Source organism: Globicephala melas, chromosome 2 (assembly GCF_963455315.2).
Source record: "Globicephala melas chromosome 2, mGloMel1.2, whole genome shotgun sequence".
Taxonomy (NCBI): Eukaryota; Metazoa; Chordata; class Mammalia; order Artiodactyla; family Delphinidae; genus Globicephala; species Globicephala melas.
Genome location: NC_083315.2, coordinates 84,888,923 through 84,907,586, shown reverse-complemented (window position 1 = coordinate 84,907,586; position 18,664 = coordinate 84,888,923). Strand labels below are relative to the sequence as shown.

The 18,664-nt window shown below is 37.0% G+C and overlaps 1 protein-coding gene across 1 annotated transcript in view; it reads right to left on the bottom strand.

Moving 5' to 3' along the window:
- Window positions 1–18,616, bottom strand: part of FAM227B (family with sequence similarity 227 member B) — a 259,682-nt gene extending 241,066 nt beyond the window's left edge. The window contains exon 1 of the mRNA XM_060294279.1: window positions 18,539–18,616. The gene's annotated coding sequence lies outside the window, so the exon portion shown is untranslated. The remainder of the gene's footprint in view (window positions 1–18,538) is intronic.
- Window positions 18,617–18,664: the final 48 nt, after the last annotated feature.

Below are 18,664 nucleotides of genomic sequence, written 5' to 3'. Positions count from 1 at the left end.
CTGAAAGCCTTGTAATTACTCAGTTGCAAGACTGAAGAAAGAACCTGAAAACAGCGACAGAGACATAAATAGTTTAACAGATAGGAAATTACAACTCCAAAGGCCTGGAGCCACACCTCACCTCCGACAGCACACAACACACAGCAGCCATCTTTGCTACCACGGGAAAAGGAGGCTACTATTTATAGGGGCAATTAACATCAGGTTGGCTCATCAGTTACCGGGGAAACCGGCAGAGGCGGGTCCTTCACAGCCCCTTCGGTTAATGAGGGCAGATGTTTCTCTTTGATAAACTAGCAGGTGGAGCTGTTTTGGTCTAAGGATTAGAATAATAACTGGCTGGGGAAGGGGCTGGTCGAGCAGGGGATATATAAAGAGGAAGAGAGCAGCCATCTTGAGGGGCCTGATCATATAATAGGCAATAGATTTTAAAATCTCTTTGAGTAACTAATGAATCAAGTACACACACACACAAATCAGTAAGGAGATAAAAGATCTGAACAACATTATCAAGGAACTTAACCTAATTGACATTTATAGAATGATACCTGACAACTGTAGAATATACACAATCTTTTTTTTTTTTTTTTTTTTTTTTTTTGCGGTACGCAGGCCTCTCACTGTTGTCGCCTCTCCCGTTGCGGAGCCCAGGCTCCGGATGCGCAGGCTCAGCAGCCATGGCTCACGGGCCCAGCCGCTCCGCAGGATGTGGGATCTTCCCGGACCGGTTCACGAACCCGTGTCCCCTGCATCGGCAGATGGACTCTCAACCACTGCACCACCAGGGAAGCCCCACAATCTTTTTTTTTTTAATTTATGTATTTTATTTATTTTTGGCTGCGTTGGGACTTTGTTGCTGCGTGTGGGCTTTCTCTAGTTGCAGTGAGCTGGTGCTTCTCTTCCTTGCGGTGCTCGGTCTTCTCACTGCGGTGGCTTCTCTTGTTGCGGAGCATAGGCTCTAGGGCACATGGGCTTCAGTAGCTGCAGCACGCGGGCTCAGTAGTTGCGGCACATGGGCTTAGTTGCTCTGAGGCATGTGAGATCTTCCCGGACCAGGGCTCGAACCCGTGTCCCCTGCATTGGCAGGTGGATACTTTTCTTTAAACATCTTTATTGGAGTATAATGGCTTTACAACGGTGTGTTAGTTTCTGCTTTATAACAAAGTGAATCTGTTATACGTATACATATATCCCCATATCTCTTCCCTCTTGCATCTCCCTCCCTCCCACCCTCCCTATCCCACCCCTCTAGGTGGTCACAAAGCACTGAGCTGATCTCCCTGTGCTATGCGGCTGCTTCCCACTAGCTATCTATTTTACATTTGGTAGCGTATATTTGTGCATGTCACTCTCTCACTTTGTCCCAGCTTACCCTTCCCCCTCCCCGTATCCTCAAGTCCATTCTTTAGTAGGTCTGCATCTTTACTGCCGTCTTTCCCCTAGGTTCTTCATGACTTTTTTTTTTTGATTCCATACATATGTGTTAGCATACAGTATTTGCTTTTCTCTTTCTAATTTACTTCACTCTGTATGACAGACTCTAGGTCCATCCACCTCACTACAAATAACTCAATTTCATTTCTTTTTATGGCTGAGTAATATTCCATTGTATATATGTGCCACATCTTCTTTATCCATTCATCTGTCAATGGACACTTAGGTTGCTTCCATGTCCTGGCTATTGTAAATAGAGCTGCAATGAACATTGTGGTACATGACTCTTTTTGAGTTATGGTTTTCTCAGGGTTTATGCCCAGTAGTGGGATTGCTGGGTCACATGGTAGTTCTATTTTTAGTTTTCTAAGGAACCTCCATACTGTTCTCCATAGTGGCTGTATCAATTTACATTCCCACCAACAGTGCAAGAGCGTTCCCTTTTCTCCATACCCTCTCCAGCATTTATTGTTTGTAGATTTTTTAATGATGGCCATTCTGACCGGTGTGAGATGATATCTCATTGTAGTTTTGATTTGCATTCCTCTAATATTAATGATGTTGAGCATCCTTCCATGTGTTTGTTGGCAATCTGTATATCTTCTTTGGAGAAATGTCTATTTAGGTCTTCTGTCCATTTTTGGATTGAGCTGTTTGTTTTTTTGATATTGAGCTGCATGAGCTGCTTGTAAATTTTGGAGATTAATCCTTTGTCAGTTGCTTCATTTGCAAATATTTTCTCCCATTCTGAGGGTTGTCTTTTGGTCTTGTTTATGGTTTCCTTTGCTGTGCAAAAGCTTTGAAGTTTCATTAGGTCCCATTTGTTTATTTTTGTTTTTGTTTCCATTTCTCTAGGAGGTGGGTCAAAAAGGATCTTGCTGTGATATATGTCATAGAGTGTTCTGCCTATGTTTTCCTCTAAGAGTTTTGTAGCGTCTGGCCTTACATTTAGGTCTTTAATCCATTTTGAGTTTATTTTTGTGTATGGTGTTAGGGAGTGTTCTACTTTCATTCTTTTACATGTAGCTGTCCAGTCTTCCCAGTACCACTTATTGAAGAGGCTGTCTTTTCTCCACTGTATATTCTTGTGGCAGGTGAATTCTTAACCACTGCACCACCAGGGAAGTCCCACAATCTTTTAAAGTAAGGGAACATGGAACCTTCACCAAGATGGACCTATGCTGTACCATAAGACAAGTCTCAAAGATTTCAAATAACTGAAATCATTCAGAGTGTGTTCTTTGACCACAATAGAAAATAGTAACAAAAAGACATTTAGGAAATCCTTGAATATTAAATAATCCATTTCTAGCTCAAAGAGGAAACAATAAGAAAAATTGGAAAGTTTTCTAACTGAATGATAATGAAAGATAATTAAAACACAATGTATTAAAATTTGTGGGATGCACCTAAATCTATGCTTAGAAGAAAACACAGTGCTTAGGAAGCTAAAAAAACTGAGAAGAATTTTAAAAATAAGTAGAAAAAGGAATAAAAAAGATATGAGTGGAAGTCAATGAAATAAAATATAAAACCAATAGAGAACTCAATAAACTGAAATCTGGTCTTTTAAGAGATAAAAAAAAATGATACCTTAATAGATTGAAGTTAAAAAAATGAAAAAATATAAATGATCAATACCAGGAATGATAAAGGGGATGTCATTAGGGAGTGTTCACACATTAAATGACTAAACGGCACATAATTTAAAACTTATGTCAATGAATTTGACAACCTAAATGAAATGGACAAATCCTTAAAAGAAAAAATTACCACAATTGAAAGAAGATGATATAGTAACTTTCAAAAATAGAGGAGGGAATACTTCCTAAATCATTTTATAAAGCCAGAATAACTTTGATAATAGAATCTTACAAGATTACAAAAAAAAATTATAGACCAAATGTCCCTCAAGAAGATAGATACAAAAATCTTTAACAAATTACTACCAGCTTGAGGCCAGTCAGATATGAAAAGGATATATCACGCTCACGTGTAGTTTACCCCAGGAATTCCAAAATCAGTTACAAAATTTTACATTGTCTTTAATGTATCATCAGTGTTGAGTGGGATTCAAAGCTATGAGATTTTTGGTCATCTTTAATGTCTGAATTTTAAAATTCTATGTAATTGATGGTTTAAAACTTATTTTTATTCATAATAATGACTTTTAAGACACATTATTCTAAAGATTCATAGAAGACTTGAGCATAAATATTTTACATTTAGGTATTTTAAATTCAAACCTAGTATTTTCAAAACACAATTCATGATCATTGCTTGAAACACAAGTCCTTACTCAGTAAATCTTGTTCTTATTTTTAATTATAAAGGTTTCACAATCATCCAGGTTTGAAGTCTGAATTATCTTAGACTCTTCCTTCTCCTTCCTTATCTCCTATATCCATTTTATCACAATTCCTTTAAAAATACCTTTAATTATACCTTCATTTACAGTTCCAATATTAATATAATAGTTATAATTATGGCTTGTTTTTTCCAAGTCATATGTGCAACTAATTTGTGTTTCTTAATCTTTTTGTTAAAGTAAAAAACACATACAGTGAACTGCACAGCTCTTAAGTGTACGGATTGATAATTTTTTTTTTTACAAATCTGTACACCCCTATAACCAATGTACAAATCAAGATACAGAACACTGCTAGTAACCCAGAATAACGTCTTACTCCTTTCCAGCCATTTGCCTCCCCAATATAAACAGTATTCTACTTCTACCTCTCTAGATGTTTTGCCTATTTTTGAACTTCATTTGAATGGAATAATCAATATGCACACTTTCTACCTTCCTTCACTTGACACTGTGTCTATAAGATTCATCCATGTTGTTTCAACATATAGTAGTAATGTTTTTTCTTTGCTGTGTAATATTCTATTGTATAACATATACCAAAATTTAACCATTCTACTTTTGATGGACATTTGAGTCCTTTTCTGTTTGTGTAAATTATGTTGTATATTATTATATCAAGATAATAAGAAATATTTTTTAATGTCTTTTGGTATACTTGATATAGAACTTGGAGTGGGATTGCTGGGTTGGCTTTAGTAGATATTGTCAAGTAGTTTTCCAAAGTGGTTGTCCCTATTTTCACTCTGAACAGAAGTGTATGAATGTTCCAGTAATTCCACATTCTTACTAAAGAATGTAGGATTCTTTAGTACTACTGTATATTTAGTATTGTCAATACTTTTAAATGTAGCAATTCTGGTGGGCATGTAGTTGTATCTTGTGATTTTAATTTGCATTTCCTTGATGAAAAATGATGCCGATCAACTGCTTGTTGGCAATCTGGATATATTCTTTTGTGAAGCAAATGTTCAAGTCTTCTGCTCCATTTTTATTTGGGAGTTGGTATTCTTAACTGATTTTATTGATATTGATTTGATGGCATTTTTATTAATTTTTTATTGTTATGATGTAGAGCTTTTGTCAGATAAGACAAAATAGTGTTCGCCATTTTAACGCTTTTTATTATGATGCTTTAATTTGAGTAAAGTCAATTATTTATGCATTTTTATCTTATCTAAGAAATTTTTAACCTACCCCAAAGTAAAAAGATGGTCTTTTATTTTACCTTCTAAATGTCATACTTCTTTACTTTCACATTTAAGTCTATGATCTACCTTGAATTGACTTTTGTGTTTTAGGTGAGGTAATAAATTGAGGTGTTTTTTTTTTTTCCACATGAATTTCCAGTTGATCCAGAACTAATTACTTTAAAAGACTGTGTTTCCTGCTACATTTCAGTACCACCTAGCCATATATTCAAGTGACTATATATGTCAGGAGGTAGGTGTGTTTCTGGACACTCAGTTCTGTTCCTTTGGTGTAATTTTCTGTTCTTTTGACAATACCATACAGTTTCAATAACTGTACCTTTATTTTAAATCTTAATATGTTATAGTTTACATACTCCAGCTTTGTTTTCCTCTGAGTTGCTCCTCACTATTTTTATCCTTTTACATTTCCCTTTAAGTTTTAGGAATCAGATTGTCAAATTCTGCAAAAACCTACTGGAACTTTGATTAGGATTAGATGACATATATTGATCAATTTGAGTAACTAACATCTTTACAATGTTATATCTTTGAACACATGAAAATAGTGTATTTCTCCATTAATTTAGATTTTTTAAATTTTCCTTTGGTACTGTTTGTTACAGAACTTGGACAATCTTTCATTAGATTTATCCCAGGATACTTGATGATTTTTGTTCCTATCGTACAGTATGTTTTAAATGTTTAAACTGCAAATGTATTTTTAACATGTCCTTTTCTATTGTTTCTTCCTAGTAAATAGAAATATAAATGATTTTTCTATTTAAATCAGCTATATTGAGGTATAATTTACTACATAATTACTATGTAAAAAATTACCATTTTAAGTCACAGTTCAAAGAATTTTGAAAAATGCATACATCCATGTAACCTCCATTACAATTAAAATGTGTAATATTTAGATCACTCCCAAAATGTTTCCTTGTGCTACTTTATTGTTGATCCCTACAACTCCACACAAAAATATCCCACCACTGGCGTTAGGCAACACTGGTCTGCTTTCTGTAACTACAGACTAGTTAGTTATAAATTAGCTTTGCCTGGTCTAGAATTTCATAAGAATGGAATCATAACATTATGTACTCTTTTGTATCTGGCTTTTTTTGCTCAACATAAGTTTTCTGTGAAATATCCAAGATCACTACATATTATTGCTGAGTAGTATTTCATTTTTGTGTGTGTGTGTGTGTGTGTGTGTGTTTGTGTGTGTATTGCCTTGTTTAAATATTTGAGCTATTATGGGAAAAAGCTGCTATGAAAATTGCATACAAGTCTGTGGATACATTTTAATTCCTCTTAGGTGGCTACCAAAGGTAAATACCTTATGACAATTAAAGAAATTGAATTTGTAATGAAAAATCTCACAAAGAAAAACTCCAGACTCAAATGGCTTCACAAGTATATTATATCAAAGATTTAAGGAAGCATCTTACACATAATCTTGCAGAAAATAAAGGAGAAGGGAACATGTTCTAATCATTTTATATTTGTTCTCCTATATGTAATATGTCTTTTTCTTCTGGCTGTTTTTAAAATATTATATTTATCACTGGTTTTCAGCAGTCAGTGCGGTTGCTTTCCTCCCTCCCTCCCTGTTCCTCCCTTCCCCTGGTCCTTCCTTTCTTAATTCTGTTTGGGTTTGCTGAATTTCTGAATGTGTTCATTTATAGTTTTCATCAATTTGGATAATTATCCATCATTATTTATTCAAATGTTTTTTTCTTCTGCCCATCTTTCCTTCTGGGACTCCAACTGCATCTATGTTAGATAGCTTGAGATTGTTCTACAGGTCACTGAGTCTGTTGGGTTTTTCTTCTTAGGCCATGCAGTGAGGCATGCAGGATTTTAATTCCCCGACCAGGCATCAAACCCACGCCCCCTGCATTGGAAGGGCACAGTCTTAACCACTGGAACACCAGGAAGTTCCTTGTTGATTTTTTTTTTCCAACGTTTTTTTCTCTGTGCTTCAGTTTGGATAATTAATGTTGTTAAGTGCATCCAGTAAAGTCTTCATTTCAGACTCTATTTTTTCCCTGGGTGCTATGTTGAAGCCCTAAGCCCCAATGTGACTGTGTTTGGAGACGGGGCCTTTGGGGAGGAAATTAAGTTTAAATGAGGTCATAAGGATGGGACCCTAGTCCAATAAGAGTGTTGTCCTTATAAGAAGAGGAAGAGACACCAGAAGGATCTTTCTCTCCATGCATGCACAAAGGCTATGTGAGGACACAGTGAGAAGGCGGCCATCTACAAGCCAGAAAGAGAAGTCTCAGCAGAAACCAACATGAATAGCACCTTAGTCTTGGACTTCAGGCCTCCACAACTGTGAGAAAACAAATTTTTGTTGTTTAAGTTACCAAGTCTGTGGTATTCTATTATGGCAGCTAGAGCAGACTAACATAGATGCAATTCCTCAAAATTGTTATAGAATCATTCAGATTGTTTATCTCCTCTTTCATCAGTTTGGTAAATTGTGTTTTTCAAGGAAAACAAAAAATGTCAAATACTTTGACATAAGTATTTGTTCTTAATATCCTCTTATTATTTTTACCATCTGTAGGATGTTTCCACTTTCACTCCTGCTATCTGAGTTTTCTCTTTTTACTCAGTCAGTCTAAGGCTTTTCAATTTTATTAATCCTTTCAAAGAACTAATTTTGGCCTTGTTGCTTTCCTATAGTGCACATTTGTTTTCAGTTTCATTGATTTCTGATCTTATCTTCATTAGTGCCTTTATTCTACATATGTTTGAGAATTTCCCAATGGAAAAATCTGATCCTCTTATGAAGACAGTGAGCTTGAGCTTTATATCACTGTTTTAAACTTTATTCTTCAATATGAACAGAAATCCTAGGCTTACTAGATATTTAAGGAATAGATGTAAAATTTCAAAAAAGATAAAAATAAAAAAATAGAAATCCGTACAATAACAAAATAAAATCTGAGAGGATACAGACAATGCGGGGAACAGAAGGAAACTTTTAAAACATCTTTAATATTCTTAGAGAGATATGATAAGATAATGCATCTCTGAAACCAAAACAGCATTTTATGAGGTGAGAGAAAAGAAAATGAAGGTACAAATATAATGCTATAAATTAATTATTCAACAAAGTTTGTAGGGGGAAAATAGCTGAAGAAATCTTCTGGAAACTAGAATAAAAAATGTTAAAGAAAAGAATCAGAGGAAAAAAGATAAGAACTTAGATTATTATTTCCAGAAAGTGACTTTCAACCTAGAAATTTAAATATAGACAGCCCATCAATTAAGTATGTGGCATATTTCAGATCTGCAAGCCAGTTTAAAAAAAAAAAAATCACCATTTCTCCCTGTATTAGTTTCACATCGCTGCTGTAACAAATTACCAAAAACTTAGTTGCTTAAATCAACACAGGCTTACTTATCTCACAGCCCTGCATTTTAGAAGCCTGAAATGGATCTGCAGAGCTACAGTACTCCTTCTGGAAGCTCTAGGGGAGAATTTGCTTCCTTGCTTGTTCCAGCTTCTAGGAATCCCCTACATTGCTTTGCTCCTTAGCTCCTTCTTCAAAACTCAAAGCCAGTAGTGTAGCATCTTCTTCCCTTTCTGACCTCTTGTCTCTCTCTTATAGGGATGCTTGTGATTATGTTGGACCCACCTACATAATCTAGCAATTTCCTCATTGCAGGATCCTTAACTTAACCATATACACAAAGTCCCTTCTGCCATATAAGAAAACATATTCACAGGATCTGGAGATTAGGGTGTGGACATCTTTGTCAAGGATGGGGGGGGGCGGTTATTATCTGTCTACAACATTTACCTTTTCTCAGGAAGCTACTAGAAGATATGTTTCATAAAAACAAAGGATTCCATAAAGAAAAAGGAGTCAAGGAATCCAACACAGGAGAGCACTATCGGATTGGTAAAAGAAACCAATACTGAATGAACTAGAGGTTGAAATGCTCTAGAGGGAATATCTGGAAGGAAAAAAAAAATCTTCTAGATTAATTGATGTGTTTGAATGTAATGTTTTATCACTTTGGCAGAGTTTCTGAGGACAGATTATTAATAAGTACAATAAAAATATGACAATTAAGACAAAGGAAGATAAAAGCCTGTATTAAAAGTTAATGTGGAGGGAGACCTTCAAGATGGCGGAGGAGTAAGACGTGGAGATTACCTTCCTCCCAACAAATACATCAGAAATACATCTACATGTGGAACAACTCCTACAGAACACCTACTGAACACTGGCAGAAGACCTCAGACTTCCCAAAAGGCAAGAAACTCCCCACGTACCTGGGTAAGGCAAAAGAAAAAAGGAAAAACAGAGACGAAAGAATAGGGATGGGACATGCACCTCTGGGAGAGAGCTGTGAAGGAGGAAAAGTTTCCACATACTAGGAAGCCCCTTCACTAGCAGAGACGGCAGGGTAGCAGGGGGGAAGCATCAGAGCCACAGAGGAGAGCGCAGCAATAGGGGTGCAGAGGGAAAAGTGGAGAGATTTCCACACAGAGCATCGCTGCTGACCAGCAATCAACAGCCTAAGAAGCTTGTCTGCTCACCCACTAGTCAGGAAGGGTGGGGGCTGGGAGGTGAGGCTCGGGCTTGGGAGTTCAGATCCCAGGGAGAGGACTGAGGTTGGCTGTGTGAACAGAGCCTGAAGGGGGCTAGTGTGCTACAGCTAGCTAGGAGGGAGTCCGGGAAAAAGTTTGGAACTGCCTAAGAGGCAAGAGACCATTGTTTCGGGGTGCGCGAGGAGAGGGGATTCAGAGCACCACCTAAATGAACTCTAGAGATGCGCGTGAGCCGCGGACACCAGAGATGGGCATGAGATGCTAAGGCTGCTGCTGCAGCCACCAGGAAGGCTATGTGCAAGCACAGGTCACTATCCACACCTCCCCTCCCAGGAGCTTGTGCATCCTGCCACTGCCAGGGTGCCGCGAACCAGGGAAAAGTTCCCCAGGAAAACACATGGCTTGCCTCAGGCTGTTGCAACGTCACATGGCCTCTGCGGCTGCAGGCTCACCCTGCATTCTGTACCCCTCTCTCCCCCAGGCCTGAGTGAGCCAGAACCCCCTAATCAGCTGTTACTTTAACCCCATCCTGTCTGGGTGGGAACAGATGCCCTCAGGCAACCTACACTCAGAGGTGGGGCCAAATTCACAGCTGAACCCCAGGAGCTGTGTGAACAAAGAAGAGAAAGGGAAATTTTTCCCAGCCTTAGGAGCAGCGGACTAAATCTCCACAATCAACTTGATGTACCTGCATCCCTGGAATACCTGAATAGACAACGAATCATCCCAAAATTGAGGTGGTAGATTTTGGGAGCAACTGTAGACTTGAGGTTTGCTTTCTGCAAATCTAATTTGTTTCTGGTTTTATGTTTATCTTAGTTTCGTATTTAGAGTTTATTATCAATGGTAGATTTGTTCATTGATTTGGTGGCTGTCTTCCTTTTTTTTATATATATAGATATATATTTTTTTCCTTTTTCTCTTTCTGTGCGTGTGTATGTGTATGCTTCCTTGTGTGATTTTGTCTGTTTAGCTTTGCTTTTACCATTTGTCCTAGGGTTCTATCTGTCCTTTTTTTTTGTATCGTTTTTAGCACTTGTTATCATTGGCGGATTTGTTTTTTGGTTAACTTGTTCTCTTCTTTATTTGTTTCTTTTATTACTTTTTATTTTTTTTAATTTTAAATAATTTTTAAATATTTAATTTTAACAACTTTATTTTATTTTTTTATTTTTTTCTCCCTTGCTTCTGAGCAATGTGGCTGACAGGGTCTTGGTGCTCTGGCCGAGTGTCAAGCCTGTGCCTCTGAGGTGAGAGAGCCAAGTTCAGGACATTGGTCCACAAGAGACCTCCAGCTCCATGTAATATCAAAGGGCGAAAGCTCTCCCAGAGATCTGCAACTCAACACTAAGACCCAGCTCCACTCAATGACCAGCAAACCACAGTGCTGGACACCCTCTGACAAACAACTAGCAAAACAGGAACACAACCAAACCCATTAGCAGAGAGGCTGCCTAAATTCATAATAAGGTCAGAGGCACCACAAAACACACCCCTGGACATGGTCCTTCCCACCAGAAAGACAAGGTCCAGCCTCATCCACCAGAACACAGGCACCAGTCCCATCCACCAGGAAGCCTACACAACCCACTGAACTAACCTTAGCCACTGGGGGCAGTCACCAAAAACAACAGGAACTACGAACCTGCAGCCTGCAGAAAGGAGATCCCAAACACAGTAAGCTAAGAAAAATGAGAAGATAGAGAAACACAGAGCAGATGAAGGAGCAAAGTAAAAACGCAACAGACCAAACAAATGAAGAGGAAATAGGCAGTCTACCTGAAAAAGAATTCAGAGTAATGATAGTAAAGATGATCCAAAATCTTGGAAACAGAATGGAGAAAATACAAAAAACGTTTAACAAGGACCTAGAAGAACTAAAGAGCAAATAAACAATGATGAACAACACAATAAATGCAATTAAAAATTCTCTAGAAGGAATCAATAGCAGAATAACTGAGGCAGAAGAACAGATAAGTGACCTGGAGATAAAATAGTGGAAATAACTACTGCGGAGCAGAATAAAGAAAAAAGAATGAAAAGAAATGGGGACAGTCTCAGAGACCTCTGGGACAACATTAAACACACCAACATTCCAATTATAGGGGTCCCAGAAGAAAAAGAGAAAAAGAAAGGGACTGAGAAAATATTTCAAGAGATTATATTTGAAAACTTCCCTAACATGGGAAAGGAAATAATCAAGTACAGGAGGTGCAGAGAGTCCCATACAGGATAAATCGAAGGAGAAACATGCCAAGAAACATATTAGTCAAACAATCAAAAATTAAATACAAAGAAAAAATATTAAAAGCAGCAAGGGAGTGGAACAAATAACATACAAGGGAATCCCCATAAGGTTAACAGATGATCTTTCAGCAGAAACTCTGCAAGCAAGAAGGGAGTGGCAGGACATATTTAAAGTGATGAAAGGGAAAAACCTACAACCAAGATTACTCTACCCAGCAAGGATCTCATTCAGATTCAACAGAGAAATTAAAACCTTTATAGACAAGTAAAAACTAAGAGAACTCAGCACCACCAAACCAGCTTTACAACAAATGCTAAAGGAACTTCTCTAGGCAGAAAACACAACAGAAAGAAAAGACCTACATAATAAACCCAAAACGATTAAGAAAATGGTAATAGAAACATACATATCGAAAACTACCTTAAACATAAATGGATTAAATGCTCCAACCAAAAGACATAGACTGGCTGAATGGATACAAAAACAAGACCCATATATATGCTGTTTATAAGAGATGAACTTCAGACCTAGGGACACATACAGACTGAAAATGAGGGGATAGAAAAAGATATTCCATGCAAATGAAATCAAAAGAAAGCTGGATTAGAAATTCTCATATCAGAAAAAATAGACTTTAAAATAACGACTATTACAAGAGACAAAGAAGGATACTACATAATGATCAAGGGATCAATCCAAGAAAAAGATATAACAATTGTAAATATTTATGCACCCAACATAGGAGCACCTCAATACATAAGGCAACTGCTGACAGCCATATAAGAGGAAATCAACAGTAACACAATCATAGTAAGGGACTTTAACACCCCACTTTCACCAGTGGACAAATCATTCAAAATGAAAGTAAATAAGGAAACAGAAGCTTTAAATGACACATTAGACAAGATGGACTTGATATTCATAGGACATTCCATCCAAAAACAACAGAATACACTTTCTTCTCAAGTGCTCATGGAACATTCTCCAGGATAGATTATATCTTGAGTCACAATTCAGCCTTGGTAAATTTAAGAAAATTGAAGTCATATCAAGTATCTTTTCCGACCACAACGCTATGAGACTAGGTATCAACTACAGGAAAAAATCTGTAAAAAATACAAACACATGGAGGTTGAACAACATGCCCCTAAATAACCAAGGGATCACTGAAGAAATCAAAGAGGAAATGAAAATATACCTAGAAACAAATGACAGTGAAAACACGATGACCCCAAACCTATGGGATGCAGTAAAAGCAGTTCTAATAGGGAAGTTTACAGCAATAAAATCCTATCTAAAGAAACAAGAAACATCTCAAATAAACAACCTAACCTTACACCTAAAGCAATTAGAGATAGAAGAACAAAAAAAGCCTAAAGTTAGCAGAAGGAAAGAAATCATGAAGATCAGATCAGAAATAAATCAAAAAGAAATGAAGGAAACAATAGCAAAGATCAATAAAACTAAAAGCTGATTCTTTGAGAAGATAAACAAAATTAATAAACCATTAGCCAGACTCATCAAGAAAAAGGAGAGAAGTTCAAAGCAATGAATTAGAAATGAAAAAGAAGTAACAACTGACACTGCAGATATACAAAGGATCATGACAGATTACTACAAGCAACTATATGCCAATAAAATGGACAACCTGGAAGAAGTGGACAAATTCTTAGAAAAGCACAACCTTCTGAGACTGACCAGGAAGAAATAGAAAATATAAACAGACCAATCACAATAACTGAAATTGAAACTCTGATTAAAAATCTTCCAATAAACAAAAGCCCAGGATCAGATGGCTTCACAGGTGAATTCTATCATTTAGAGAAGAGCTAACACATATCATTCTCAAACTCTTCCAAAATATAGCAGAGGGAGGAACATTCCCAAAGTCATTCTACGAGGCCACCGTCACCTTGATACCAAAACCAGACAAAGATGTCCCCGAAAAAGAAAACTACAGGCCAATATCACTGATGAGCATAGATGCAAATATTCTCAACAAAATACTAGCAAACAGAATCCAATAGCACATTAAAAGGATCATACACCATGATCAAGTGGGGTTTTTCCCTGGAATGCAAGGATTCTTCAATATATGCAGATCAATCAATGTGATACTCCATATTAACAAACTGAAGAAGAAAAACCATATGATCATCTCAATAGATGCAGAAAAAGCTTTTGATAAAATTCAACACCAATTTATGATAAAAACCCTACAGAAAGCAGGCCCAGAGGGAACTTCCCTCAACATAATAAAGACCATATATGACAAACCCACAGCCAACATCATTCTCAATGGTGAAAAACTTAAGCCATTTCCTCTAAGATCAGGAACAAGACAAGGCTGTCCAAGTATTATTCAACATAGTTTTGGAAGTTTTTGCTACAGAAATCAGAGAAGAAAAAGAAATAAAAGGAATCCAAATTGGAAAAGAAGTAAAGCTGTCACTGTTTGCAGATGACATGATACTATACATAGAGAATCCTAAAGATGCTTCCAGAAGACTCGTAGAGCTAGTCAATGAATTTGGTAAAGTAGGAGGATACAAAATTAATGCACAGGAATTCCTATACACTAATGATGAAAAATCTGAAAGAGAAATTAAGAAAACACTTTCATTTACCATTGCAACAAAAAGAATAAAATACCTAGGTATAAACTGACCTAAGGAGACAAAAGACTTGTATGGAGAAAACTATAAGACACTGATGTAAGGATTTAAAGATGACACAAACAGATGGAGAGGTATACCATGTTCTTGGATTGGAAAAATCAATATTGTGAAAATGAGAATACTACCCAAAGCAATCTACAGATTCAATGCAATCCCTATCAAACTACCAATGGCATTTTTCACAGAACTAGAACGAAAAAATTCACAATTTGTATGGAAACACAAAAGACCCCAAATAGCCAAAGCAATCCTGAGAAAGAAAAACGGAGCTCGAGGAATCAGGCTCCCTGACTTCAGACTATACTACAAAGCTACTGTAATCAAGATAGTATGGTACTGGCACAAAAACAGAAATATAGACCACTGGAATAGGATAGAAAGCCCAGAGTTAAACCCACACACATATAGTCACCTTATTTTTGATAAAGGAGGCAAGAATATACAATGGAGAAAAGGCAGCCTCTTCAATAAGTGGTGCTGGGAAAACTGGACAGCTGCATGTAAAAGAATGAAATTAGAACACTCTCTAACACCATACACAAAAATAAACTCAAAATGGATTAAAGACCTAAATGTAAGGCCAGACACTATAAAACTCTTAGAGGAAAACACAGGCAGAAAACTCTATGCCATATATCACAGCAAGATCCTTTTTGACCCACGTCCTAGAGAAATGGAAATAAAAACAAAAATAAACAAATGGTACCTGATGAAACTTAAAAGCTTTTGCACAGCAAAGGAAACCATAAACAAGACCAAAAGACAACCCTCAGAATGGGAGAAAATATTTGCAAATGAAGCAACTGACATAGGATTAATCTCTAAAATTTACAAGCAGCTCATGCAGCTCAATATCAAAAAACCAAAAACCCTAATCCAAAAATGGGCAGAAGACCTAAATAGACATTTCTCCAAAGAAGATATACAGATTGCCAACAAACACATGAAAGGATGCTCAACATCACCAGTCATTAGAGAAATGAAAATCAAAACTAAAATGAGGTATCACCTCACACCAGTCAGAATGGCCATCATCAATAAATCTACAAACAATAAATACTGGAGAGGGTGTGGAGAAAAGGGAACCTTCTTGCACTGTTGGTGGGAATGTAAATTGATACAGCCACTATGGAGAACAGTATGGAGGTTCCTTATAAAACTAAAAATAGAACTACCATATGACTCAGCAATCCCACTACTGGGCATATACCCTCAGAAAACCATAATTGAAAAAGAGTCACGTACCACATTGTTCATTGAAGTTCTATTTACAATAGCCAGGACATGGAAGCCACCTAAGTGTCCATTGACAGGTGAACAGATAAAGTAGATGTGGCACATATATACAATGAAATATTACTCAGCCATAAAAAGAAATGAAATTGAGTTATTCGTAGTGAGGTGGATGGACCTACAGTCTGTCATACAGAGTGAAGTAAGTTAGAAAGAGAAAAACAAATACCGTATGCTAACACATATATATGAAATCTAAAAAAAAAAAAAAAAAATGGTTCTGAAGAACCTCGGGGCAGGACAGAAATAAAGACGTGGATGTAGAGAATGGACTTGAGGACATGGGGAGGGGGAAGGGTAAGTCAGGATGAAATGAGAGAGTGGCATGGACATATATACGCTACCAAATGTAAAATAGATAGCTAGTGGGAAGCAGGCACATAGCACAGGGAGATCAGTCGGTGCTTTGTAACCACATAGAGGGGTGGAATTGGGAGGGTGGGAAGGAAACGTGAGGGGGAGGCGATATGGGGATATATGTATATGTATAGCTGATTCACTGTGTTATAAAGCAGAAACTAACACACCGTTGTAAAGCAATTATACTCCAATAAAGATGTTAAAGAAAAAAAGAGACTGCCAAAAAAATGTTAATGTGATCATATGTGGCTCACGCTTGAATAATATTTACAAATGTTAATTTAAACAAAAACTTTGATACTACAGTATTGAGAGATGAGGAGATAAGAGTGTGTAGGGGTAGGCAGAGAAGGAATGTTCACACTCTTGGGCGTGGTGTTATAAAACAGCTTTATCACTGCCTTCTCTCAGAAAGTGAAAAATCAAGAAATTGCAGTATATTTTGACATATGGAGTAAATAACAGAAGTATCTAAAATACTTGAAAGAATTTTCCTTTGAAGAAAATAATTGAGATAAGAGGAGGGGTTGGGGACTACAGGGTGTTGGTTAAAAACTTAGAATGTGGCAAACTGTTACTGCTCACCAATACCTGTATGTTTCTCTACATTTCTGCGGCTCCCTTGCGGTTAGAGGAGAACTTGGATTAAATTCTGGCCAATGAAATGTGGGCAAAGTGACATACACCATTTTTATGACCTCTAAAATTTTTGTGTGACCTCTAAAATTTTTGTGTGATTCACTGTGCTTTCTTTCTTGACAGGTTAGCTGTGGCTCCAAGTTGTAGGAGACAGCACAACCACTAAAAATAAAAAGAAACCTACTTTCTTAAGTTTAACATTTCATCTGACTAGTAATAGCCACAATGGATTTCTTGTGAGAAATAACAATTTATTGTATGAAACCACTGAAATTTGGGGGTTTTCTGTGACAGCTGTAAATTCAGTGTGTTGGTTTTTAAAAAAAACAGCCACAAATTCCTTGACAATCTTTTGAGAAGTGGCATCTACATCCCCTCACCTAAAATCTAGACATGCCTTGAAACTCATTTATAATAAAACGAATGTGAGAGAAGTAATGCTGTGTTACTTTGGGGGACTAGGTTAGAAAAGAACATGTAGTTTCTGCCTTGTTCATTGCAACATTTGACTTTGGAGCACTGGTCCTAGGCTAAGAAGTTTGGTTACCCCACTGCCATACTGTGGGGAAGCCCAGGCCACATGGCCACATGGGGAGGCTACACACAGGAGCTCTGCTAGCATTCAGTCTTCACAGCTGAGTTATCAGAAAAAAAGCTGTCCCTCTATGTTCTACTGAACACAAAATTCATGAACATAATAAAATGGTTGTTTTAAGCCACCATATTTTGGAGTAATTTATCACATAGCAATAGTAATCCAATACTCATTCCGATTAATAAACATAATCATTTGCTTTTTAATCTGTGTGCTTGAACTAAATTAGTTTAAAAAGATAAAGGTGTGAATTATTTATTATTGGCTTGGAGACTTTGCTATTGCTACTCTTCTTTCCCCCTAAAGCAGTGGCTTTCAAACTTTTTAAGAGAAACACACAATGAGAAATCCATTTTATAAACGTGACCTAACGCACACATACGTGCATACATACATAATTTAAAACTCCATAAAGCAAAACGTAACTTTACCAAGTGCCATGCACTGATATTTCCACACTAGACCATTTCATTTTTTAAAAAGTGTAGTTGTGACTAAATAGATTTCCTTGCTTACAAATGGGACCTCCACCAATGGATGGACCACACCATCCCTTTGAATAACACTGCCCTAAACCATAATCATTCTTCAAGGCTTTACTCAAGTTCAGCCAATAAACCTTCATTGACGACTCTGAGCTCTTTTGAAATTCCTATAATTTATTAGTCATATTGTATTTTCTGTACTACCCACTCTTAACTTGATACGTAAGGTCCTCTAGGGTAAGGTTCTGTCTTTTATCTCTCACTTGTTAAATTCAGAGTATTCAATAAATCCATTGCTCAATATCCGGTCACTGTGTTTCTAAATCTCACAATTGTCAACATGCATTACTTCTATTTGGATTTTCTTTGAGGTGGGGCAAGGAAAAAAGATTTAATAATCCACCCACATATTACACTTAATTTCTAACTGGAAAAGTGCACAAAGCAGTCCCACCTCTACACGACTGTGTAGTTTTAAAGCAAACCAAATTATCAAGATATAATTTTTCTAACAGCTTTCATTACTATGCAGCACACGAAATACTTCTCTTGACACAGCCTTAAAAAACGTTATAGAACAAAGTTCTCACGACTAAAATATTTTGGGAATTGGTAAATGGGGAAGTGTGCTGTAGGAACCGCATTTTTCACAACTCACTGCAACTGCACCTTGACAGTTTGTTTCGAGAACCGCGTCCCACTTTAGTGGTCCGGGTCAGTCTCACGGAGCGGGGTCCTGGTCTTCCATCCCGTCTCTCCGGAAAAGGGCAACACCACCGGCCACTGGAGACGCTG